This window comes from Pseudochaenichthys georgianus, chromosome 4 (assembly GCF_902827115.2).
Source record: "Pseudochaenichthys georgianus chromosome 4, fPseGeo1.2, whole genome shotgun sequence".
Taxonomy (NCBI): Eukaryota; Metazoa; Chordata; class Actinopteri; order Perciformes; family Channichthyidae; genus Pseudochaenichthys; species Pseudochaenichthys georgianus.
This window is the reverse complement of record NC_047506.1, coordinates 27,890,442-27,918,184: the sequence shown is the minus strand read 5'-3', so window position 1 is coordinate 27,918,184 and position 27,743 is coordinate 27,890,442. Positions and strand designations below refer to the sequence as shown.

Below are 27,743 nucleotides of genomic sequence, written 5' to 3'. Positions count from 1 at the left end.
ATGAGCTTACGGCCGGAGCATTGGCAGGGTTTTCACACGACTTCATCATGTGATTCCCCAGCCAACACTGAAGATTACACAGAAACACAGCGCAAATCTACACAGATAATCAAGGAGGAGCCTCTGTTCGCGCCCTTTTCATCCTAATCGATGCAACACATGTTGAGACCAAGGACTGATCCATTAACAACCATCTGTGCATTTGGTCACACTTCCCCTCAGGGAGGCAGGACCTTTTGACCTGTGCCCTGTGTAAACTACAAACAGGACACATAGGAAAAACACCAACAGTCTCCCATGCACAGATCCCATTAAATATTTCCTTCACAAAAACGTCTTTTAAAACTACAACTCCCAGTAGAGACGTGCCATAGAACATGTTGCGAAACACAATAGCCAGCATGTGTAGTTCTGGGGACAGGGTGGGGGAGGGGGACACACGGGGGACACGGTGGACCCGTTCAAATCCAGTGTTGGACAGTCTGCCGTGGTTCCATCCCATTTCAAGTGCTGTTCGAGAATCGGCTTAACCCTCGGAGCACACTCTCCAATCACAGAGCTTGAGGACTATCACGGGGTTTGTCAAACAGAGCACATGGTGTAGTCCAAACGATAGCTGGGGATTCTGGGTAGTGTAGTGTCTTCTGCCATCCTTAACTCAGAAAAATTATTTGTTTCTCCGAATCGAAGGGGAAAAATACAAAAGCATTGCACACAATTTAAACCAATCAATGTTGTGTAATTAACAAGGATAATCTGGTGTTTTTTAGTCGATGAGTAGTGCAGATATCACTTTAAAATCAATCGGCAGTAAGAAGAATACTTACATCCGGGTGTACAATTCTTCGTTATCCAATGGGAATGGACGCTCACATTGCCTTTAAGGGCAACCGACACAAACGAATGCCGTGCTTCTATGAGCGTCAAATCCCGACGCAGATGGGAATACATTGCAATCAGTTGAAAGCTATTTGCGTCCCTTTATGACGCTGAAGGAGCCTAGGAGCGTCACAATTGGACGCCACGGACACTGACCAAACGTCACTCCTGGACGCTTAGGGAGTGAGAGTGTGTTGGTCTGTGTGTGTTTATGCGTCATGCACACCGATATCGCGCTCTGAGCAATACGACAGAGCCGGGGACTGCTGGCAGCACTTCCCCTTATCTTTCAAAGTACTTCTCATTTCTTCTTTAAAATGAATTTCTCCTCTTCACTGCTTTCCAGCCTGAGTTGTTTATGAATTATAAGCGTCTTGCTTGTTATTATAAGTGAACAAAACTCCATAATCCAAACTGCAATTTTTAAAAAACGACTTACCACATGACTGCGGAGGCCATCATTTAAAAAAAAAAAAAAAATTCATTAACTTGACTTTAATGCTTGATTCTTCCATTTAGTATTACTAAAATGTGCTAATACTGCAGCTTGTGTTTGGCACTTGTAGTGAGAAAGCAGACCTTTGATTTGCGGCTGTCACATCCCGTCCAAGCCTCAATTAAATAGTGTTTGCTGCACAAAAGGTTCAGAGGTAGTGTGTGTATTATCTAGTGCCTCCAGTAATGACAGGGGTGCACAATCAGTGGGATTTTCGCTAATGGCCTATACTGTAAGTTAAAGCAAAAGCAACACAAAAAAGCAGTGCACTCTCCTTCACATGGGTGACGTTTATTTGGCTATTGAAATCTCTATTTTCTTTCTGGCACCGAGCACAACACATCTCCGAAGGGAACCAGAAGTCAATGAAATCAGTCATCTGTGGTCAAACGAACGCATTTTCATTGCTCAAGGGTTGGCATCCTCCAAGAGACGCCTCAACACTCAACATAATTCAGGAAGCTTCTCGTCAAGTAAACAGCATTTATTAATAAAGTGATACAATACGTTTGCAGAAGTACTCGGCCGAGGTCTTTTCTACTTCAGTGATAGACAGTCCACTTAGCGCAGCTGTTTCTCAAATCTGTAGAATAAAAACGGCTGTTTCTATATTAAACATCTGGTTATATACGTTCACACTTGTATATAGTCTTCATCGATTGGCTGGCGTAGACGGGGCGGGCCTTCCTCCGTAGTCCTCTGATGACGTGGCATTGGCTCGTCTCTCGCGAGTGATAATACATCAGACTCATTTACAGAAACATAAAATAATAAATGTAGATCAACATAAATGTCTGTTTGATTAACAGCTTTTATTTATTTATTCATGTAGGTATACATTTCACAATATTTATTTCATAATTTGGTTATTATTGTATTATTTCAGAAATTATTTAATCATTCATAAGATTATCTTTTAACAAGTTTATAAATACCGGGCCCAATTTAAAAGATCCAGAGCTCTTGGTATTAAGAGCTTTTACAACTCCATGTCTGTTAGTGGAGCATATTCTGAAAAAAAAGGTAAAGTGTGTTCACCTTCACTGTGTGCACTGCTACATAAATGTTGTATTGTAATCTGCAGAAGGTCATTAAAAGTTTTTTTTTTTCTATTTACTAGAATGCGGGACAAAACCGGAGTACCCGGAGAAAACCCAAAATGACAATCAAAGCTGAGATGAGATTGGAATTGGAAATGGTGTTTGTAGCATTATTGCAGCCGGCTACGTGTGGTAAGCTGTACTTTCTCAGTGAGTGGAGGTAAACGTAATCGAGGTGTCTGGGAATAGCTTGTTTTTAAGCTGCTGACACCTCTGATGAGCGGGCTCTGAGGCGGATGTGGCCTGAACTGGGTCTGATTATGTGTGCGCTGAACACCTTTCGGGATGGTTGGCAAGAGTGAATGCTTTGTTGTTAGCTCAGACCGCTGCTGGCTTGGCACGATGTCAGGTGGACAAGGTGTTGGGACCCTGCCTTGTAAAGGGTCTTTATTCTGATGCTTGATCACACGGCCATGTTTAGATCCAGGCTGTTTCAAATCAGGGTCTGCTGTCTCGCCTCTGATGAGCGGGCTCTGAGGCGGGTGTGGCCTGAACTGGGTCTAATTATGTGTGCGCTGAACACCTTTCGGGATGGTTGGCAAGAGTGAATGCTTTGTTGTTAGCTCAGACCGCTGCTGGCTTGGCACAATGTCAGATGGACAAGGTGTTAGGACCCTGCCTTGTAAAGGGTCTTTATTCTGATGCTTGATCACACTGCCATATTTAGATCCAGGCTGTTTCAAATCAGGGTCTGCTGTCTCGCAACTGATGAGCGGGCTCTGAGGCGGGTGTGGCCCGAATGAACTTTTACTATTCATGAGCTGCACTTTAGAAGCTTGTTCTGCCTCCTGCTGGACCACACTAGCACATTGCTTGGCAGAGCGTATGGACTGTTGTTGTTTGAATTTCTCATGTATTGTGTCAATACTTGGTTGTATGTTCATTAACCGTCTAAAGATACGGTCCATCTCTTTATCAGTTAGATCATCCCGGGGTAGGAAAGGAAGTTCATCATCTATGTCGTCGAGGTCATCTTCCAGTTTTTTCTTCACTTCCCTTTCTGGCCTGAAATACTTAAATGGTATCTGTTTTCCCTTCCCTGCTGACACTGGTCTTCTTTCCTTCTGTGTAGTTTTCTTTGCATCAGCATCCCATTCATCTTTCCCAAATAATCCAATGTGGTCACCTGTGTTTTTCCACAGCTGGATATTGCAGTCCAACCCTGAAGTAATAATCTTTTGACAATCAGAATCAAACTGAACACTCACCACCCCTGAGAGGTGAGATTTCCAGGTGCCCAAAAGAGGAGGTGGACACAATGACACGCGCCACCCTCTTATGTCTTCGAATGGCCCTGTGTTTGCCTTATCTTTAAATCCAAATCTCTGAATGTCCCATTGACAAATCCTGCCAGTACTATCCCCAGTCAGCAATATTTTTTCATTGACATCAGTGGACATTGTGGTAATGATTGCATCTTCATCATTTACTGCCCTGAACTTCCCTAACAAACCTCCCTTGCTTTTTATCGACCAGGCACTTATAAAGCCATCGGCAGAAGTCAGCAGTGTGGCTGTGTGCACATTGACCTCCCTTGTCTTTAAACATAAAACAATAGGACCAGTGTTCACATCAGTGTTTTTCCTTCCAGTTTCTTCTTTGTGTGTCTTCCCATCAGGCAAACACCCTGTCCTGCCTGTTATTGTTGTAATGTAAGTTTGAGGGCTCTGACTGCCATTCAGCCAGTAGAGAACCTCCCTAGATTCAACATCCCACATTACAATATTTCCATTGCAAGAGGCCGCAAGAAGTGTTTTGTCGTGCACATCCATGGAGCAAATGTCATCTAAATAATCATGTTCCAAAAATATGTTGTCATAACCCTCCAAATCCACGACAAAAATGCTGTTGGAGTTCCTTCCCGACACAAACACACTATCGTCCATGCAGACAATACCTGTCACCTCACTTGGCAAGGTAACAGGAAATTCTTCAAGCAAAACTCCAGTGATGAAGTTCCACAGTTTTAATTTCCCGTCCTTGGAAACTGTGATTAGTCTCCGCTGTGGTATATGTTAGGAAATTTGAATGGACAACTTGTCCGCTTTTTCAAATCTCCGCGCGTCCCTAAACAAGCTGGTTATATTACAGGAAGGAATCCAGAGCATACAATTAACCGATAAAAATAATCTACTTTAATGGTAATAAGACAATGCAATACAATCAATACATTACCATACAAAACCATATCATATCATATGCATAATGTCAGGAGTAGGCCCACTCCTGGCCCCTGTTCACAGGCCGCCACGACCTTCCCGTCCAAGTGGCGCGAGAAGAGAGAGGCAGAACAGAAAGCTGGATAGGCTTTCATACCAATGATACAGGAAGGGGTGGAGTTTAAGGACAACTGGTCGTCTTTTCCAGTCATCTCAAACAAACACCTCTGACACTCACTGTCTCCTATTTCTGCAGCCTCCACACATACACACATCCCCCCCACATTCCAGAGACCACAGTGGGGTCTTGCTCCAGCTCCCCCACAGCAATAAAACCCTTAACAGCCCTTTGTCTACCGCCATTTTAGTCCTCACATTTATGAAAGGATGAAACAGATAAATCAATATAAAACACAAACACAGGTATTGTTTGAACAGTATTCACTTAACTGCTACTATTTGATAATTACCAGAGGAACTCAAAGGACCTCTTTTAATATCTGGAAATTGCAACAAGACTTTCTGCCATTTTCAAATGTAACACACTTCTTAAATATCAGATGCTGCATATATCAAATGCAATGGCAGTGTGCCCCCCATATGGAGTGACCTGAAACTGCATGACAGCCATTCCTGTTAAGACATCCCAAAGTGTAGCCTCACCTTTTCGACAAACAGAGACAACCTTTTTGTAAATGCTGTGATAGAGAGCATTGCACAGGGGCTTGTCATGGGATGTTAATGTTTCTTTAAAAGCATCTGTTCCCCTACCAACATATTTGACTAGATCTGTGTTAGCCAGAACTAAATCATTGTTAAGTATGTTGTAACACATACTGGAGATACGAGCTGGTCTCATGCCTTGAATCTCGATGCTTTGCTTACACTCCAATCTCTTCAAAGACCAAACAAGAACATTTTTGTCATCAGATAAAGTGATGACAGTTCGGTCCATTCTGTTTACGACAATGTTTGTAATGGGCCTGACGTGTCCCACCAAAGACTTTTGGCAGGTGTCTCTTTTGTGGGGTAACCACAACCGTAGTAAGCCATCTGTACCACCAGTCAACAATAACTCAGCAGAAGGAGAGTATTCAACACAGGTGAAAAACCCCTCATCTCCACTGCTCTTAAAGATTGATTTTGAAAAAGTGGTTCTGGGTGGGGTTGGTAGGGCAGCCAGGACCATTGTCTTGGATAAACTTCCACAAATGGCAAATGAGTTAAGAACCGGAAAGTATTGGATCTGGCTGCATATGTCACTATAAATTGAGACTTTAAGACAAAGAAAGTATTTTGAATGGTTGTTTAGAAGGTTGGAAATGTATACTGTAGGATAATCATGAGAGAGATTTTTTCAAATGCGTCACGGTTGAAGAGGCCATTTTTCTTTACGTTGTAGGAGATGAAAACAGTCAAAAACCCTCGTACATCACCAAATGAAAACATTGCTTTAGTGCCATTTGACCAGTAGTTAATGGTGTTGACAATGCTTTCCTCTAGAATCAGAGAGTGGTTAACTGCAAAAAGCGAGGGTATTTCAGAGCAGTCATAAAATAAAAGCTCTCTGTCAGAGGTGGAGATCGCCAGCTGTTTCAATTCTTGAATGTACTGCATGTCATGAACAGACATTTTCTTGTGGTGTGAAAAAGGAAGTGCATTTTCTTTCACATATAGAGGTATGGTGAATGGATCTGTACAGCTGTCCGTCCAGAAGGTGAGTACACCATCGGAGCTGACAGAGATGTATTGGCCTTTCTGGTAAGTGGTGGTTTCGTCTAATTCTCTAAAACTCAAATCAGGTTTGACGTCCTCGAAGGGACGGAAGATCACACCAACAATTTATTTATAGTGACCGACAGGTATAAATTCAACAGGTTTAGGGAATGGTCTTTTAAAGTCCAACCCTGCCGATGCATTGCCCTTAGCTATTAAGAAGTCTAAAAGCTCTACCAGGTCAACTGTACCGTCACAGTTGGTATCTATCTGCATATGTAGGACTGTAAGTTCCTCCTTCTTAACAGAAGGGTACATCTTTTCAAACAAAACACAACATTCTTCCATATCCAAACCTCCACCACCATCTTCATCTGCCTCCTCAAATAATGCAACAATTTCAGGTATTTGTTGCGCTGAAAACATTCTGCTGCAGGCATTTTCTTCAGCAATTGTAGCATTCTCATCTAGGTCCTCCTCTGCTGAATTTGCGTAACTTGCCATTACTACTTCGATTGAAATCAATTAAACACTTAAATGTGTAATGAGTGTAGGTGAGTTTTTTTCAAATTAGTAAATTGTGTAGCTCTGGATCTGTTGTAGGCCTATAATGTTAATTTTCACCTGGTATTATAAAGTATATTAAGGGGGGGGGGGGGGGGTAGGACACGTTCGATTCCTGTTTTGAATAGTGTGCCGTCGATGGGTTTCATTCCATTTCAAAGTCCTTTTTGACGCTCTGTGTAAACTTCGCACACTGCCACTCCAACATCCAATCACAGAGGTTGAGGACTGATCACGGGTTTGTCAAGCTAAGCACATGGTGTAGTCCCAAACGATAGCTGAGGATTCTGGGTAGTGTAGTGTCTTCGGCCATCCTAAAACTCAGAAAAAACATTTGTTTCTCCGAATCGAAGGGGAAAAATACAAAAGCATTGCACACAATTCAAACCAATCAATGTTGTGTAATTAACAAGGATAATCTGGTGTTTTTTAGTCGATGAGTAGTGCAGATATCACTGTAAAATCAATCGACAGTAAGGAGAATTCTTACTTCCGGGTGTACAATTCTCCGTTATCCAATGGGAATGGACGCTCGTAATACAATACAGGGGACATGATCATTATCTTTTAAATAACGTTAACTAAAGGGAACAATCTATTTGACACAGCTGAAGCTCTGGCCTTCCTTAAAAACGAACTAATTTAATAAAAATCACAGTTGCATTACACACAATGCACTGTTTTTTGAGAACACAAAATCGTAACTAATGTAATTTTTACATTCTGACGAATTTTTTTAATTATTATGAATACAAATAAAATAAAAGAAGCCTCCCGTGAGTTACTACAAGCTATAAAGTAGATTTAAAAAAACGTTTTATAGAATAAAAGCTCACTGCGGGACGTTGTAGAAATGCGTGTGTGCACCACGACAAAGGAGCCTCATTCACTTTACATTGGGGTTGTTTGCGTGGTGCCGACACGCAAATGTAACAAAGTTCGTGACTCCACCACGCATTGTGGTGTTAAGAAGTCGTGGTGGAGTCACGCATTCTGGTGAGATCAGGTTGTGCAAAACAAGCCAGAGGAAAAATATTGCAGTAATAGTTTGCTTGAACACTTGCTGCTACTAACACAGCTCTTAATTGGCTTGATTGCATTTGTTGTGGATAAAATCATATTGTGCTGGCAACCTGCTGCTGTTTTCCTCCGACGCACATAGCATATCTCTCGTAAGCATATCTCTCGTATTCTATAAATATATTATTTCCTCAGCTGTGCCCTCCATCTGACAAGTGTTTGCAAAAGGTGCGTTGACATTAACAATAGCAAACCTGTCAAAGTGGGATTTTTTTTTAGGTAATCCCACTGCTAAAAGGTTTATTGTCGGGATAACAGCTGCTTGGGCCGTTAAAACATGCAATACAAATCTTCCTCTTGCAGATGGAGATATTGTTATGTTTATGAAACCTAGTCAGCGGCTCAATCTCAGCTGCCAATACATGATACTCTATACATTCCCTATTGAGTGGCAACGAGGAACAGGACTGGCATCAAACATCCAAGTGGAACCCAACCACAGGCAGCCAGTGTGGACATTGAGCGCATGTGTGCTAAAGGAAATTATTTACAATAAAACCATGCTCAGATGTTGACTTGAGGGCATTTCATGTGGCTCCTGATTGAACTGAACCAGACGGAACACCTCTGTGCTATGAAAGGACAAACATCAGATGATGCCATTTCATTTCCTCCAGTATTGAACCACAAACACCATTAGTTCTGCAAACTGACCGCAAAACAAGCAGACACCATCCATAACCCAGGGTCTGTAATATGTTGTTTCTGCTCGAATAATACCATCGTGAGCCTCTGGGAGCCTTGTAAAGGTGATTGTTATTTGGTATTTCACAAACATGACAGTGGCCTCTCTTAGGGTCAGGGTATTGATTTTCTTCTATTTTTTTCCATTTTGACACCAGGTGCCAGTGAAATGTCTTTCTTCTCCCCACTTTGTTGACAGTTCGTGTCAATTTTGACGATCCTGAGGCTGCCGTGGTCTTTTTCAAACCGATCCGTTTGATCAGGGGCTGTCTGATGGAGGCCGACAATTTGTCACCACCGGCTCTGTGCAAACTATATGTCATTGGTCTAATATGGAAAGTCATTATCGAAAGGCTGATTCACATTGTTGATGACAGGCTTCATTTTCATTCTGGGACATGATTTATTCCACTTTTAAATTGAACTATAGTTAAACTTTCTGTTACTTAACATAATTGTTTTGTTTCCTCATAATTCATATTGTGTTCTCTGAGTTTGACTGTGCAAGAAAGTGGTCCTCATGTCATTTAATCTCTGGCCACTTAGTGTTCAGCTAAATGAGGAAATAATTTATCCAGAATGTGCTTTATTTCAACTTGGTTCATTATTTCATTTAATTGGAGCAAGGAAATTGACAACTATTTGGCTGAAGGGCGAGCAGATGGCATTTTTAAGGCAACAGTGTTTAGTTGAATAGTTAGACTGTAGCATCTGCTGGGCAATGGCATTAAGGAGGCGACTAGAAAACAAAGCCTGGAATCATTTTGATTGTGGATGCAGGATGACATTTTAAGCACTTAAACCTCAGCGATTTAGTTTTTAGACACCACTGTCAATTTATTTGGATGGCTGCTAATTTCTGCATACATATTAATGCAAATATACAAATGATGAGCCTAATTCTCATTTGCGAGAGTGACAAAGCCAAGACAAAACCTGACAGTGTGTCTCATGCTGCGTTTTGCTATGTGCCTTAACTCTTCTTTCTTCTCTCCTTAGGGCTTACAGAAAAACAAACATTATCCAATAACAGCCTAATGGGATGGAGGCTGATGATGAAACTTTTACTGTCATCACATACATTATCCGACTGAAAAGTGAGAGAGGGAGACAGTGAGATAAGTCACAGACAGTAGAGGAGGAGACACAGAGGGGGAGGCGTGACGCATTTCGAAGAGGAATACAAAAAATAGTGCTTATTCAGTTGAGGAAGATTTATGACCTGATTTTGATGTGCTTGTGAACTCTTTAGTGCTTTGCCTCTCTGGAAATGTCCCCATCGTGGCGCTCAGTAACTCTGCAATCCCACAATCAACATCCTGTCTCCATGTAAATGTGCATAAATGGCTCCCAGCACAATTCAATTTACGGTCCAGACAACACACCTTCAGATTTTGGATCAAAATCGCACTCAAAGTATTGATTCACACGTCAACTTGGGTTCCCGACTTTGAATCCTGGATACTTATGCCCCTAACTCAGTAGATATAAAAATTATTATGGCAAGTGAATCCGTGATACGTTATATGGTATGCTGCATTAATGAGACCTATTAGGATTAGGATTGATCATTTCAGATGATTTCCAAGGTGAAGATAATAGGTCAATATGTTTTGTTTAAAGTGTAAATATATTGCAAGCTACATTTGGTCGTGATATATCGTACTAGAGCTATGACTACTACTGTTATTAATACACATAAAACATTTTCCAGTTGATATGTGAGTTGGGATGAAGGGGAATGCCATCACACTTATTGGCAAAACAACAAGCAGAGATGTGTTTTAGTTGAATATGCGGTGGTACTGTAATAATGTAATAGTGTACTAAAAGAAACATTTTAAGTTACTTGTAATTTTAATACTATAATTTTCTGTTTAATACTTTAACTTTAATAAACAAATCAACAATATTATATGTGTAAAGTATAAGATCCATTTTATAGATCATTGTTAAAATTCAAAAGTATATAGAAAAAACGTTACTAGCTGCAACATTTAAAGACATGAACACATCAAATCACATCAATCATGCTATGGCTCTGAATAGGCAAGGCAAGGCAAGGCAAGGCAAGGCAAGGCAAGGCAAGGCAAGGCAAGGCAAGGCAAGATATGTTTTTAGACTCGATTTAAAAATAGTAAGCGTTTCTGCGGACGTGCATGATTTGGGTAGTTTGTTCCAGATTGTCGGGGGATAATAGCTAAATGCTGCCTCTCCATGTTTTGTTTTTACTCTCGGAACCGATAGCAGACCCGTCCCAGAAGACCTGAGGCACCTTGATGGCTCGTAATTATGCAGGAGTTCAACAATATACTTTGGTCCTAAACCATGTAATGATTTAAAAACTAGCAATAGTACTTTAAAATCAATTTAGATAATTTGCTGAGAGTGACAAAGCAGCAGCGTAATTGTGATTTGTGGTGAGCAACAGGTTGTTATTAGAAATGAACAAATTACCTACTTACTCTCACTACAAGTGAGAGTAAGTACTTCTTCCTTCTCTCTGTCTATACCTGCGTACTCTCATGTTCCGATTAACCCAGCTTCCACAAATGTCTTTCTTTTTGGTGTATATATACGCCGGGATCTGGAGTCATGGATGATCCTGCGGTCCTGTGTCCTGGATCGGAAGCCCTGGATCGCGAGTCGTGGCTGTGGTCCTGGATCATCGGTCCTGGATGGATATCCTCATGGATTAATCTTCCTATTATACACACATGCATTTCCAAACATTTGGACTACCTATGTTGCAAATGTATTATCTTTTCAATTTACACACGGCATCTATTGCACGTCTGTCCGTCCTGGGAGAGGGATCCCTCCTCTGTTGCTCTCCCTGAGGTTTCTCCCATTTTTCCCTTTAAACTGTGGGTTTTCTCCGGAAGTTTTTCCTTGTACGATGTGAGGGTCTAAGGACAGAGGGTGTCGTATTGTCATACTGATATTCTGTACACACTGTGAAGACCACTGAGACAAATGTAACATTTGTGATATTGGGCTATATAAATAAACATTGATTGATTGATTGACAAGTGCTTTGTTTCAACTACATATGCAACCAAAAACAGAGATACTGTTTAAACCTGAAGCTAAAGCAACTCTGCATACAGTGTTTAATCAATGAAAGGAAAACAAGTGAGAAATACATTGATTAAATAAGCAATATTATTAAAATGTACCTTGGAAAATAAAGGCAGCTGAGGGTATAGGCAGTGCAGGTCACCCACGTATTGCTACAGTTGGCTGGCCTTTTGATCCCTGTCTCCTCCCGTCATTGTGTCGCAACACACTGCACCCCAAACTGGTCCCCAGTTGTCTTTCTAGTGTGTATGAGAAGGCTAAAAGAGAATTACAATGCAACATACTCTGGATAAAAGCATGACATTAATGCATTCATCCATTAACAAGAGCCAATGACGCTGCTTCTAATGTAGAATGATGGCCAGCCAGCATTTAAAAAAATTGTCCATTAGTGTGTAGTGTTAGCAAATCAGTTAAGTGCAGCTATAGCTACTGCATGTATCACTAAAACTATAACTTAGAGCCATGAAAATTACACATATCATTGCTAATGCTGCCTCTCTTTAGTAGAAACCAACTTATTTTACCTCCATTGAAAGCATCCGGTGGACTCCTGCTAATTTGACGCATCCTAACATAATAGTAATGCTCCAAGTGTGTTTCAATGCCGGATCGAATTAACTACAATTTGCACTTTTCTTTTAAAACAAGTGCTCCAGTTATTATGACATCTCTATCTCTATATAGAAGTGGTACTCCGTAATGATGTGTTTTTCATCATACCAACAGGCTTTTACTTAATTCTTACATTGGGTTGCCCTGCATAGTACACCAGATAATGTTGTATGTTTGTTTCCATTGGAGAGAGGAATAGCTGAAATATTTAATATAAAAAGTTAAATTGGGTTTTTTGCCTTATCGGAATGATTTCTGTACTATAATACTTTTCTGTTCCCCGGGAGGGAAAATTCATTGGACGCTTGTTTTTTGTATCCTCAATCGGACTGCCAGAGTTAGTTTTTCCTAACAAGTGTGGCACTCCTGGGTCTCACTCCACTCTCCCTACTGCTGTCAGTGCCCTGGAGGTGCCCTCCAGCTATGTGGCTTTGTAAACTTGAACCATGGCATTGTCCTGTACAGGAAGAATCCCTGACATTAATATTTTAAGGACTGGTTCACTGACACTTGAACAAAAAAAGGACCATTGACAGGTGGAAGTCATGCAGAGTCCAGGTTTGATTTGCTTAACTTGAGATACTACTTACTGAAACTGCAGACAAAGTTGTTAAATTGTACTTTATTTCTGATGCTCATAAAATGAGTTATGAGTTATGTGGGCCTTAACAATCATTGTCGATAAACAGAATGTACCATAGTTAAGACACCAATCAAAAGCTAAAGCTAAATTATAACCATAATGGCAAGGTGTCTGCGTACTTTTATTAATGTGACTTCAGTAATACTGATGCAATCATTTGTTCTTTCCAGGTGTCACAAGCCACAAATATTTTCTAAATAACTTATGTGACAGCAGATAACTTGAGCCAGTTCTATTTAGACATGATTTGAGAAAAAATGCGCTTTCAATTGCCTCTGCTGTGTGGATAAAGGGCAGATGGCCCTGGCGGTGGGTTTATTAGTTTTAAAATGAAAGTCTATCAGAAAGAGGTTTAATTTGAGGCAGAGTGCAAAGGAAACGGAATCCCATAAAACCGGCCTGGGAAAATAAACCATAAAAATAATGAATACTCTGAGATGTATTGTGTATAAAGAATGTGCGTGCATGTGCATTTGTGTGTCCCTTGATATTTGTCTCCAAAACTACCCAGTGGAACTTGGTAGCTATTTATCTTCAGATTTAAACAGCAGTGAGTGGAGACAGAGTTACTCTAAGCTCCCATGCCAGGTAGTATTCTCTCTTCCCCTCTGGCACACTTTGCGGGCACCCACCTCCCATCATGCTCCTCTGGCATTCAAAGTAATATTTTCGGCAGGAAGTCGTGCCAAGCCCAGCTTCTCATTGGCCGGCCTTTGTAAGAAGTGCCAGCAAAGAAAGGCCGTTCGCTTCCAAAATGTATCCAAGTGAATGTGTGAATTAGAGGAATGAAAGTGTTAATTATTACTTGTGATGGTTTAGATGATGGGCTTGGTGTGTGTTGCTCGACATCTCTGAAACCTGTTGACTTCTGTTGCAGATATTCATCTTTTTGAGATAGCATTTAAAAAGGACACCTTTAGTGGAGCCCAGTTTCAGGCTCTGCTTCTTATTGGCTGGCCTTTGAAGGTTCCAACAACTGAACCCATTTATTGGCACTCTGATATGGCTCTCTCATGGCATAATGTGAATGAATCACCATCAACTATCAGATGAGATTTTACCTCTGCCGAAGCAAAAGGTGATTATAATAAGTAAATACATTGCAACTGTGAATGTATGAAGTGGTGTTTTGGAAGTTAATTAGAGGGAGATGCATGTTTACATTGAAAATAAAGAGCATCACAGAAAAAGCTGCCAAGTGCAAACATGATTGAAAATGGCATTTATAAAGATGTATCTAATGCATGTGAATAAATAAATGGAAATGCAAAACAACCGCTTGAACACAAACAATGGACTTTCCAAAACAATGGAGGGAAAACAAAATAAACTGGATTTCCTGTTTCGCCTCAGTGTTTCTCCGCAGCTCAGCAGGCAGGCAGTTTGGGACTGAAGATATATTTTATTTCTTTTTTTTTGACAGGACGGCGATCATGTTACAAACAGGTTTCTTTACATATTAATTACATCTACCAGCTGGTGCGAGAGAGAATGGGCTCCAGATATGTTGCCCAAGCGGACTCATTAGTTTTTTATATACAGATCTTAGCAGCTGCAGCACAGCCTCGCAAACTGGTGACATTTGAATATGGAATTTCCTTTAAGTGATGCACTATTGCTACTGCTTCTCTAGTGATATTATTGTAACCACTCTATGCATGTTATTTCCATCATATTGGCAGCATAGAGCCAAGGCTTTGACTACATTGTGCATTTACGTCTTAATTTAAACAATTCATGTGTGAAAAGGTCACTTTACTGTAGTTTGCAAAAAGGGTGACCCTATCTGTAGTTTGTCAGACTTTATATGGATATATTAAGTTATGGACCTCATTACTGTAGCTAACAAAATCCATCAGTGGCAGGCAGCTAGCAGGGTGTGGGGCTTACAAAAATAATAACTATTCCCTGAATTTAAAGGTAATCTATTATGCAAAATCCACTTGTGTCTTTTATACAAAAACATGTGTCCCCTCTGTGTAAAGAGATTCGGAAAGTTTCAGGAAAAAAGTAATACTGATCATAATTCTATTGTTGAGGTATAGAGTGGCGAAGTCCCTCCCCTTCCGGTGGACCTCCATGGGACCTTATTTCGGAAAAAGTATGTATTGAAGTCAATGGAGAGAGAAAGATTATCTTTTGATCCCGTTTGAATTGTGCAACGAAATACACATATGATGTTTGTCAATTTAAAAGATAATTTTGAAAGTCAAAAAAATTAAAATGTGTCGTAAAACTGTGAAGTAACACATTTTTTTGTGTGAAGCGCTCAATGAACTACAACTCTGGTCTTGCATACGTCACCTACAAGTCTGGCCATGTTGAGAACTGTACATACACAAGAGCCAGCATGCAGGACCGGCTTTACAAGGTTTCGGTGAGTAACACGAGTGTAATGTGTAACGTTAATGTCAGCTATCTAAATTCACTTAAGCGACTCTGGGATTTGTAGTCTTTCTGGTTGCGTATTTTTCATAATCTTATATTTCAACAGTTTTAAGACAAACTGTGACCTTTTTGACATGGTAATGATTTTTTAAGATTGACAAACATCATATGTGTAATTCGTGGCACAATTCAAACGGGATCGAAAGATAATCTTTCTCTCCCCATTGACTTCAATACATAATTTTTCAGAAATAAGGTCCCATGGGGCGGAAGCAGTGTAACATTAGAGGAGACTGGGCCAATTGTACATTCTCAAACTGCACCACTTAGAACTAACTAAACAATGCAGAGATTATTTTTATATAATTGTATTCAATATCCGTAAGAAATTAAACAGTATGAAGTGATTTGTAAATAGGAATACAGATTTGACTTAATGTTTTCATAAATATATTTTTCTCCCAGTTTGTCATGGGACTTATTTTTACCCTCTCAAAGAACCGGAATCGAGAACCGAAAATAACCGGAATCGAAAAGCAGAACCGGAATCGTTAAAATCCAAACGATACCCAACCCTATGTGTGATGCAGTAAAATGTTACCGCTCACTTACGTTAGCGGTGTTTTCTGGACAAGTGAAAAATGTATTCGGACAAGTACATTTCCAAACTCACTTGTCCATGGACAAGTACTCTCTAAAAACGTTTTCTCACGCTGGGCTGGCTATGAACTGTTCATGAACTGTTCATGTACATGAACTGTTCATGAACCATTGACTGTGGGTCAATTGGCAACCATAGAAAACAATAATTATGTCAATCACAATGGAACTTTACTCAAATTAACAAACAAACAAACAAACATACAGGTGGAGCACTACAATTATTCCTATCACTATTTGAAGCAGTTCTTGACACTCAGCTGCACAAAAAATGTTGTTACGGGTCCCAAAAGCTTGGGTACCACAGCAACAATAAATTATTTCTGTAGAAAACAGAAAAGTGCAGCAGCAATAATTATACACAGGATCCGGTTGATCGTCTGGATTGCTTCTTATTCAAAGTACACAGTTACATTCAAATAGCTGAACTTTACAAACATCACATTTCTCCATTTAAGTTATCTGTCTGTCACAGTCAATTACTGTATCTCAAGGAGAAATTCAACATAGTCAATATAAATTATTACATTACATTGCATTTAGCTGACGCTTTTATCCAAAGCGACTTACAATAAGTGCGTTCGACCAACAAAATACAAACTTGAAGAAAACAGAATCATATAAGTACATCAGGTTTCATAGAGCAAAAACATTTCAAGTGCTACTCAACTGGCTTTAGGTAAGCCAGCCCTTTATTAGTATATAAGTGCTTTGTTAATAGTTCTATTGCTCGAAGTGGAGTCGAAAGAGATGAGTTTTCAGTCTGCGCCGGAAGGTGTGTAAGCTATCTGCTGTCCTGATGTCAATGGGGAGCTCATTCCACCATTTTGGAGCCAGGATAACAAACCCACGTGTTTTTGCTGATGGGAACTTGGGTCCCCTTCGCAGCGAGGGTGCAGCGAGCCGTTTGGTTGATGCAGAGCGGAGTGCACGTGCTGGGGTGTACGGTTTAACCATGTCCTGGATGTAGGAAGGGCCAGATCCATTCGCAGCATGGTACGCAAGTACCATTGTCTTGAAGTGGATTCTAGCAGTTACCGGAAGCCAGTGGAGGGAGCGGAGGAGCGGAGTGGTGTGGGAACATTTAGGAAGGTTGAAGACCCGACGAGCCGCTGCATTCTGGATGAGCTGCAGAGGTCGGATGGCACATGCAGGTAGACCAGCCAGGAGGGAGTTGCAGTAGTTTAGGCGTGAGATGATGAGAGCCTGGACCAGAACCTGCGTCGCTTTCTGGGTCAGCTGGGGACGTATCCTCCTGATGTTGTAAAGCGTGTATCTGCAGCAGCGGGTTGTAGCAGCTATGTTTGCAGTGAAGGACAGGTTGTTATCTAATAACGCTATCAAATAATACTTTCTATCAATATATCTATCTTTACCAAATATAACATATTATGGAGATCACACTGTCAATTTTAATAAACAAAAAACAAGGCAATGTGCCTGCAAGACTGCACTACAAAAAAAACATATTACCTGTGCGCAGCAGCTAACCTGCCTGCGAGCCTTCGCTCAGGTCACATTTACCCAGGCGCGGCTGAAGCCCGCGAAAAATGGCATCTATTGTTGCCGACAGTTTAGTATTTTTAAAATACCGTTACTATGTCAAACATGCTCAAAACCTTCTGACACACTCTCCTAAACATCTCCAACATCATATCTAATTCACACAAGTTAACATTGATCATTTTCATTATGTACTGACCTGTAGAAAACAGAAAAGTGGAGCAGCAATAATTATACACAGGATCCGGTTGATCGTCTGGATTGCTTCTGAGGGGGCGGAAGTGTCCCCCCTAAAATAACCCAGATGTCACCGCTCACCTGCCAAAGGTTCCACCTTGGCGCGACTTACTCGTACTGCTTCTCAAACAGTACAGATAAACCATAAAATGATATGAATGTCACCAAAATAAATACAGATAATGTTCAGTTTCAAATTCACTATTGTTTTGTTTTAAGATTAAAAGTTTTAAAAAAGAAAGAAATGTTCAAATAGTAGATGAATATTCAAGATGTCTTTAAAAACATCACACTGATCATCAAAAGTTCATAAAATGCTCATGAATATTCCAAAATATTCTGAACTTGCCACAATCATCCAAAATTCATGAAATGCTCATAGTCATGAAAAGTTCATGAAATACTCATGCAAACTTTTTGGGGTTTTAATTATAATGTTGTGATTGGCTGGATCATGAAAAGTTCATAAATTGCTCATAAAAGTCTGTCATGAGCAAAACAGGAACTTTATATGAATGAACAATGTTCATAAAAAATTCATGAACTGCTCTTTAAAATGGTTCATGAGCATTTTAAGAATTTTGGTTCATGAACATGACAAGTGAACATATAATGAGTTGTTCATGAATGTTTCATGAGTGCTCATGAACAGCTCATAAAGTCATGAACTCCATCTCGCAGGGGAATGCTTCAAACTGTCCATCATCCTAAATAGACTAAAAGCAGTTTTTTGTTTTATATAGATCATTGGCTATGTGGGAAAATACTGTGTTTGAAATGTATAATTTAAATTAGATGTTAGCTTTTTGTTATATATATATATATATATATATATATATATATACCTGCTCCACCTGTCGTGCTCTACGGTGCCGAGGACGTTTTACCATGGGGATTCGCTGAGAGACCGGAGCGCCTCTACGCCTCGAGCTGGTCCTGCTTCGCCTATCCTGCTGTAGGCCTACTGAGGAGGTTCTGCACCGGGGATATCGCGAGGAGAACGGAGCGCCTCCACATTTCGGGCCTGCTTGCACGCCTATCCGGATGCTCTGCTGGTCTGGGAAAATGGCATATATCGGGATTCTGCTGTGCCTGTTAACTGTTTTGGACTATGAGAAGATCTCTAGTCATTCTGAGAAGACTACTGGATTCAGGTCTGTTCTGCCACCTGCAGTGGGCATCCCCTGCAAAGGTTTGGATGTGTTACACAAACAATTACCGGTTGCCTTGTCACAGACAATCTGCTCGACACAATATGTTTGTATTTTTTATTTTCCTGCGATGATGGTTCTTCAGGACTGCTTCTTAAGCTCTAATCACACTCTCGCAGACTTTTCCGGTGTTTCTAAATTAGATGACAATGTATGTGTGTCATTTAAGAGGAAAAGATGCCTGTTTTTTTTGTTGTTATTACTGTCAGGAAATGTACAACCTAACCCTGGTCCGCCCAGTAGTAATAGTCAGATCGCTACTCCTGCTGATTTTAAAGCTAGGTCTGGGTTGGGTTTCATCCACTTGAATGTGCGCAGTCTGTTAGGTAAACTAGATTTTGTCCGTATCTGGGCAAAATCGACTCTGCTTCTGTTAACACCACAGTCTGTGACTCTGAACAACGTGGTCTGGAAAACCCTTTCAGTTTTACCCCTTTTACTGTTGATGTTGTTCATGAAGCCTTATCTAAGCTAGATCCTAGGAAACCGGCTGGCCCGGACAACCTAGAACCTTTCTTTTTAAAGATAGCTGCAGACTTTATTGCTCCACCTCTTACTTCTCTTTTTAACCTCTCCCTCAGCACAAATACAATTCCAAAAGTATGGAAGTCTGCTTATGTCTTGCCTTTACTGAAAGGAGGGGAGGCAACTATTTTAAATAACTATAGGCCAATCTCTAAATTGTCAGTTCTGGCTAAGGTTCTTGAACGCCTAGTGAGTGAACAGGTAAAGGAGTTTTTATGTACAAATGACATCCTGTCTAAACATCAGTCAGGTTTCACTAAGCAACATAGCACCATCACTGCCACAATGAAAGTGGTGAATGACATTACTAGTATTTTAGATAATAAGCAGAGTTGTGCAGCTCTGTTTATTGACCTTTCCAAAGCGTTTGACACCGTTGATCATCGCATCTTAAAGCAGAGGCTACTCAGTATTGGCCTATCCAGCCTTGCAGTGGGGTGGTTTGTGAACTACCTCTCTGAAAGGTCCCAATGTGTTCATTTTGATGGACTGTCTTCTGAGTGGTTAAACATTTCTAATGGTGTACCACAAGGTTCTGTTTTAGGACCACTTTTATTCTCCATATATATTAACAGCGTAGGTGATAATGTGGATGAAGCTACTTTACATTTTTATGCGGATGATACTGTGATGTATTGTGCAGGTCCCACCATTAAGGAGGCTGTTGTTAAATTACAGGCTGTTTTTAACACTATTCAGACTCAGTTCTCTGAATTAAAGCTTCTTTTAAATGTGGATAAAACCAAGGTAATGCTCTTTTCAAAAGCAAAAAAGACACCAGAGCCTGTTTTAGATATTGTAACTACGCAAGGAACAAAACTTGAAGTTGTTGCCTGTTACAAATACCTTGGTATCTGGCTTGATGATTGTCTCTCTTTTAAACTTCATGTCAATAACCTGCTAAAAAAACTGAGGGTTAGGCTAGGGTTCTTTTTCAGAAACAAGTCCTGTTTCTCGCTTGAGGCCAGGAAAAGGCTAGTCACTGTGACCTTTTTACCTGTGCTGGACTATGGGGATCTGGTCTATATGAATGCACCTGCCAATTGCCTGGTCAAGTTAGATGCTGCGTATCACAGTGCACTGAGATTTGTGACAAACTGTAAAGCATTAACCCATCACTATACCCTGTATGCAAGGGCTGGTTTGCTTTCACTAACTGTACGGAGGCTCAGTCACTGGTACATTTTTATATAAAAAGCCATGCTAGGGAAACTTCCATCTTATATCTGGTCCCTGATCTCACGGAAAATTGTAAGTGGCTACTGCCTGAGATCGAATGCTGTGGTTTTATTAAATGTGCCAACTGCTAGGACTGTCTTAGGGAAGACAGCTTTTAGATGCGCAGCTCCTCTGTCTTGGAATAGTCTGCAAATTAAATGGAAACTGAACAATCTGGTGCCACTTAATGTTTTTAAAGCTCGGTTGGATGCTAGTCAATCAGAAGCTATTGGTACCTGTTTATGTGGATAATTATGTAAATGATGTTGGATGATGTCCTTTTGTTTATGCTTTTATGTTTCATGTGGAACTACTTGAACAGGTCTCCCTTGGAAAAGAGATCAATGATCTCAATGGGATTTTATCTGTATAAATAAAGGTTACAAAAAAAAAATATATATATATATATATAGTATTCTAGTCTCCCTTCAGATATGTTAAGTGGTATTCAACACAATGCTGCTCACCTCCTTCAGTTTGGAGAAAAGCTGGTTCAGGTTGAGCCTTATGGGGGGACAGGGCTGCTGAGCCTAAAGATGGATCTGTTGGACCTGGCACCAGGAGGAGGGACAACTGATTTAGTATGAATAGCCGCTAAAAATGTGCCTGCATTTATTAAAGGTAGGTAGGTAGGTAAGAATGGAGAAACCAGCTCGAGTGCGCTAGAATTTGAAAGTACACAACCGAAAAAAAATCTGCCCCTTCTTTCAGAGTTCCTTACAGAGCCCCTCCTCCAACACACACAAATGTGCACATGACCAATGAGGGCACGAGATAAGTTTGTGCACAGATGTAAGGCTGATAGGCAGGTAGGCCATCCAGTTATTTTAGCTGGGCCGGCTCAGATGATTGGTCGTGCTTTTTACAGCGCCACGGCTTCAATTTTTTGTATGTATTTATTGTCAAAGCATTTAATATATTCATTGCTATCGGGATGTTAAGAGCATTCCATGGAATATAACAAAAATTGCTTCTGAAGTGAATTACCTACCATACCTTTAAATGTCAGCTAAAAGAGCAGTGAAGAGCAGTGGATTTGCTGTAAAGATATTAACAGTACTTAATGTCAGCTTAGTAAACAAAAAAACATTAGCTAACAGACACATTTCCACCACTCATGGACCACACCCACCTTTTCTTGTGAAAAACTGGGTGACATACTGTCACCCTTTAGTCCCTCTCTCTTGTCTTTCTCTCCTTTCTCTTCTTTTCTTAGAGCCTGACTTTGTGGGTCGTTGAAACATGGTACTACACAGTATGTATGCTAAGTACTAGCATCCCTCCTCACATGCTTTCACTCTCTGCAAGTGCCGGTGCCGCACCTCGTTTGGAGGCAGGACCAAACCATTACACGTACATAGAAGGGGGTGTACAGAGGCTTTGGGTAATTAACTTTTGGAAGAAAATAAGTTAAATGAATCGTAAGTTTAGTGAGTCATTTATCAATATAACGTTCTATTAATGTTAATTATTGAGGATTGATGAAAGGTTACTTACATTTTGTTCTTAATGTTCGGAACATTTTGGGGCCCCTGTCAGTCACGGGCCCTTAGAATCGTCCTAACTTTTCACCCCCTTACGGCGCCCCTGCTTACAGAGGCGTCGGTACAGTCGTATATGTTATACGCTAACTAACCGAACTGTACCTACAACTGTTGTTATTTAGGTGCACTTGTGGAAACTGCGCCATAATGCCTACCGAAGTGGAAAACGTCTGTTGCAAAGAAATTAGAAAGGTAGCCTAGCTGACAGTTACAACATTATGTAGCCAGCTAGCTGAAAACACCAACAGTAGCACACAACATGATATGCCAAGATATACACAATTTTTAGGACGAGGCATCAGAGTGGTCATCCCGTCCTGTGTTGTCCGCCAGATACTCCAGGAGTTTCCTGATCTGGCTGGACGAAATCAAATGCAAATCACAAAATATTAGAGAAACTTAGTTATTTTAGGTTCGTTAGCTTGCCAGCTAGATTAATATATTAATATGGTAGAGAAATGAACATTCAATTCACGGGCAACAGCTCTGGTGGACATTCCTGCTGTCAGCATGCCAATTGCACGCTCCCTCAAAACTTGCGACATCTGTGGCATTGTGCTGTGTGATAAAACTGAACATTTTTAGACTGGCCTTTTATTGTGGCCAGCCTAAGGCACACCTGTGCAATACTCATGCTGTCTAATCAGCATCTTGATATGCCACACCTGTGAGGTGGGATGGATTATCTCGGCAAAGGAGAAGTGCTCACTATCACTAGAGAAATGGTTATTTTGTGTATATAGAAAATGTTTTAGATCTTTGAGTTCATCTCATGAAAAATGGGAGCAAAAACAAAAGTGTTGCATTTATATTTTTGTTCAGTGTATAATGTACGGACCGTATGTGAGTATTTCGTGTGTGAATGCAGACATTCTCCTGCTATGAGATACATGTGTGTAAGGCCATCTGCTGACATTGGAGTTGATATATGGAAACGCTAGCAACTTAGTTAGCCCAGTTAGCACTGTGTCAATGGCTTAGCAGCCCGAAAAACGTTTACCCATTTAAACAGTCGTGGTAGATACCTTGTTTGTTTTAAACATCATAAATACACAAACAACAATGGATACTTACAGGTTGTGTACCCGAATATCCTTCTGGTCCAAACAAAGTAGGAACAGCATCGTCCTTCAGTGTCCTATGCTGTGCATATCCGGCATGAATCGCTGCAATGTTTGCAAAGCTTTGGTCCGTGAAATGCCGTGCACACTGTACAATACCGGCTCGAACATCTGAAGGAACAGTGTTAACAAAAAATGTCAACCACTGACTTCGTCGTGGTTCTGCCCTCGGTATGGCATACATTGAAGATTTCCCCTCACAAGACAGGAAACAGACCCTCGTTGGCATGACTGGATACAGTTTTGAACTGAACCTGAGCTTCCAACAGTGTGTTCAGCTGGCAGAGGGTGCGGCCAAAGCTCTGGGCATGGCTACTGGGTATCCCTACGTAGCGATACCCAGGAAGAAAACATTGGAAAATGAGAAATCTCCAACGAGGCATTTTGGGGAGGTCTTTTCTGTGTTAAGAGTTTTACTCCATACCTACTTTGAGGGTACTTTGACTCTGCAGACCGTTTACATGCAGAAAAGCCTTCATAACACACAAGGGGACGGGTAATAACCGGAAAAGCATGACATGGGACCTTTAAGTCTGCATTATTGAATAAATGTGTGTGATTCTTACAGTAACACAGCTGCTAGTATATAAAGGTCCTTCACTGATCACTTAACTTACTCCCTCCTGCTGAGGTACAAAGGTTAGTATATAAAAAGTGTGCACATTTATTTAGTATCCTATCCATGTGAATATGTTTTAAGTGGGGGTGGACCTCACATCCTCTAGGGGGGTCCGGAGGCCCCCGGGAAGTTAAATGCATCAATCTTGTGCACTGAGGGCAAAATTAACTAAATCTATGGATACATCTGTCAACACCCATATGAAACTTAACTGTATACATTTCAATAATTAAAAAACGATAAGAATATGAATAATATTTGTTTTAATGTCTCTTTGTGCATATTTAACTATTTACTCATTTTTTAAACTGTATTTTTTATGTCCAATAGTATGAATTGTATTGATTTCATCGATGTTTTACATGTATTCAATTTTTTTTAAATAGATATAATAATAACGTAGCAACCTTGTATCATGGATGTATAATAAGAACTGGATACAGCGTCGGAGGCGGGATCTCGTTCTTTCCTATGAGAGCCGCTCATTAGCGCACAATGACAAAATGGCCCAACTTTTGAGAGAGCAAAACGTCATAGATTACCCGTCATGCCTAGCTTTCAGAGCTCCCACTCTCGGCTCAGTAGAATGAATGGAGACAGGAAATAAATCTATATTCGGCTTTTAGTGCATTTTACAACTTTAAGGACCTAATGTTTATAATAAGAGCTATACAATAGTTCATACTGGGTAGTTTATTTAGTTTAAAAACATGTATCCGCTGATTTACAGACGTTTCTTTCCCAATGTTATTCAATGGGGGAAAGTCTTTCTGGGCCCAATTAAGTCACTGATACGGAAATTGTAGTACCGCCGTTTGGACACAACGAATATTTTCATCAGAGTCCGGCGCACTTCCTGGGGGCTTGCCCTGTATAGGGTGCTGTGTGATGTTGAACCTGCGACCCGCAACCTGTGACCTATGAACCTGTATTTGTATGCTACCAAAGGAGATATTAAACCTAAGAACTTGAGGCCTGTTTCCGACTCCTATTGTGAAACATTACAATAATATAAAAGTGTGCCTTGGAACTATTTGTTTCCATATATGGTGACCAAACCGATTGAGACCCACTGAGATAACTTAGACTAAAGTTAACTGTGTAAACATTACATTACCTGAGCTGAAGTTATCAGAGCCTCTCAGCCTATCTGCAGTGTTGCCAACTTGGCGACATTGTCGTTAAATTTGGCGGCTTTCCAAACCCTCCGGCTACTTATTTTTGTCAAAAGCGACTAAAGACTAATCTAACGACTTGTAATGTTGTTATTAGGGACTTTTCTGGTGTTTGGAGACTCGCATATTGTTCAGCAGTTAACGAGCCGCGGGTGCTGCCGTGAGCCCCTCTGCCCTCCCATAGTACTCACAGGCGCTCAGACTCACATTTGCCTTCCGCAGCAGCTCAGCTGCAGTCAGAGCAGAGAGGAGACAGCCACACTCTCCTGTGTCGAGACAGCCACACTCTCCTGTGTCGAGACTGCAAATGAATTGCGCGTGCGCCAACTGCCAAGCCGCCCTGGTTTTTAGCAGGATTTAAATGTAACATGTAAATGTTTCTTTACTGTCACACACTATAATAAATAACTGCCTTTGCTTTACTTTGACTCACATAGCCTCATCCACTGTGTGTGTGCCTCTCTGTGACAAGCTAAACATTCACGTAGGTCATCATGTCACAGTCTAAACTATATTCACAAAAGTACAGAAAGGAGTGGGAATCAAACCCTGAGTTTAAAGGATGGTTGAAGCCGAGATGACACACGGGCATACTGCCTTTATTGTAAGGGAGATTTCTACTTTCTACTTTGTCTAATAGAGACATTTCTGGGGGGTGTGTGTGTCTACAGAAGGTCAAGTTGTGATAGACACGGTTCGCCCAGAGCCATATAATAGAAGAGTTACGAAATCTCCGTTCACTCCAATGGACCACTTTTTTACAGCAATGTCGGATCGTGGAGCCTCTCAATCGTTCCCCGGAAGTTAGCGCCAAGGCTGGCAGAGCTGTAGAGTTGCAGCATAATAGACCGTTCGTGACGGAATTTTAAAGGTAAGAAGAAGTTTAAAGATTTATATTGCGGATATTATCAGTACATCTGATTGAAATTAACATGTGTATTAAAGGATGTCAGTGGATTATCCCTAAATTAGTAGATTTAGGGATAACAGATTAAGCTAGCATACCGAAGCAAGTTAGCAACACACGTTGAACAGCCTTTTAATTGTAAATTCCGTTCTCTTAGGCTGCGGCCACACGAGGACGAATTCGGTCATTTGCGTTACTGTTTAGTGTCATATAGACCGTTCGGCCACACGAGGACGACTGAATACGGCACTAAACGACTGAGGAAACGATAACGGGTCCCAAGGTAGATACAAAGGCATACGCAACTCTCTGGGGGGTCAAACGGCTCCGTGTGTACGCCCTATCCGAACATTTTCAGATCACTGATAGTGATTGCGCATATAGCCCCGCCTCTCCCCACCTCTTCTGCTCACCTCCGCTTACCCCGCGCCATTGCTGAAGTGTTTCGCCACCAACAACAACAACAATGGTGGATCGCAGAGTTGCTATCGTGCTCCGGACGCTATTGACCATGCTACAGTTGTTTGTGCAACATCTACAGCAATAATGATGAGGCAATAGCCCCGCCTCTCCCCACCTCTGCTGCTCACCCCCACGTCAAAGTAAACTGCACCCTGAATTCAGATTATTTATCTTTCTCTCGCGAGTGAAGTCTAATCTGACAGGACGGAGACACGCAGCTCTGCTCACCTGCAGCTCCTCCCGCTGCAGCAAAACACACACTTCAAGTCAGATCATCACCCTTAGCTATTTTAATTACCTCTCAAACTACCTAAACTAGTTATAAATATGTTTATTTTTACAGTCGGCCGGGTCACTGATTACTGGATGAGCTGCTGCATGAGACAGACACTGACGCTGTCCGAAGAGAGGGAGGAAAAAGAGAGGCTCCGTGTATTTTATTATTATAATATATAGAGTCGTTATTCATTTGTTTTAAAGCTCAATACATAACAAAGAAGACCTTTGACCGGCACTTTTATAATTTTGTCCGGAAGATTTAAACTTTAATACACGTTGACTGGCGAAAAACTCTGCCCGGTTCCCTCGGCCCCCACCGCGGAGAATAAACAGAAGGGCAACCATGACAACCATGCTTCTTCGCTGCTTTTGTGGAGGAAGTTACAGCGCCACGTACAGGCTCCTGCATATGTACTGCAGCTTCTCCAGCAGTTGGATATAAACGGAGCGGTCTCGTGTGGACAGACACTATCCGGATAACTATTGCGTGTGGACGGAAGCTTGTTTGCGTTAATCCTATGCGTTTAGCCGTGTTCGTCCTCGTGTGGCCGCAGCGTTAATGTCATTTTGTCCAACATGTTGAATTAGAGAAGAGGGGCTTCTAAACGGGATTGTATGCGGGGGTGGAGGGAGTTAAATATTAGATAAATATAACTTTGGTGCGTGTAAGAGTGAGTGTTTTTAGCAGAGCCATATTGTGTCCTTGTGATTCTGTTGATTATTACCTGTCTGTATAATATTGCAGCTCAGCTGCATTTTGGATTGATGCCAAAGGGAGAGGGACTTAAGTGAGAGTGAAAACACAAGGTAAGTTTAATACTACTGTTTTATATAAGTAAACACATTATCTCCCCAAGGCATTTCCCATCCAATAGGT

The 27,743-nt window shown here is 41.0% G+C and overlaps 1 pseudogene; it reads right to left on the bottom strand.

The window, feature by feature from the left end:
* Positions 1-32: 32 nt before the first annotated feature.
* LOC117445004 (WD repeat-containing protein on Y chromosome-like) lies at positions 33-6,854 on the bottom strand (annotated as a pseudogene).
* Positions 6,855-27,743: the final 20,889 nt, after the last annotated feature.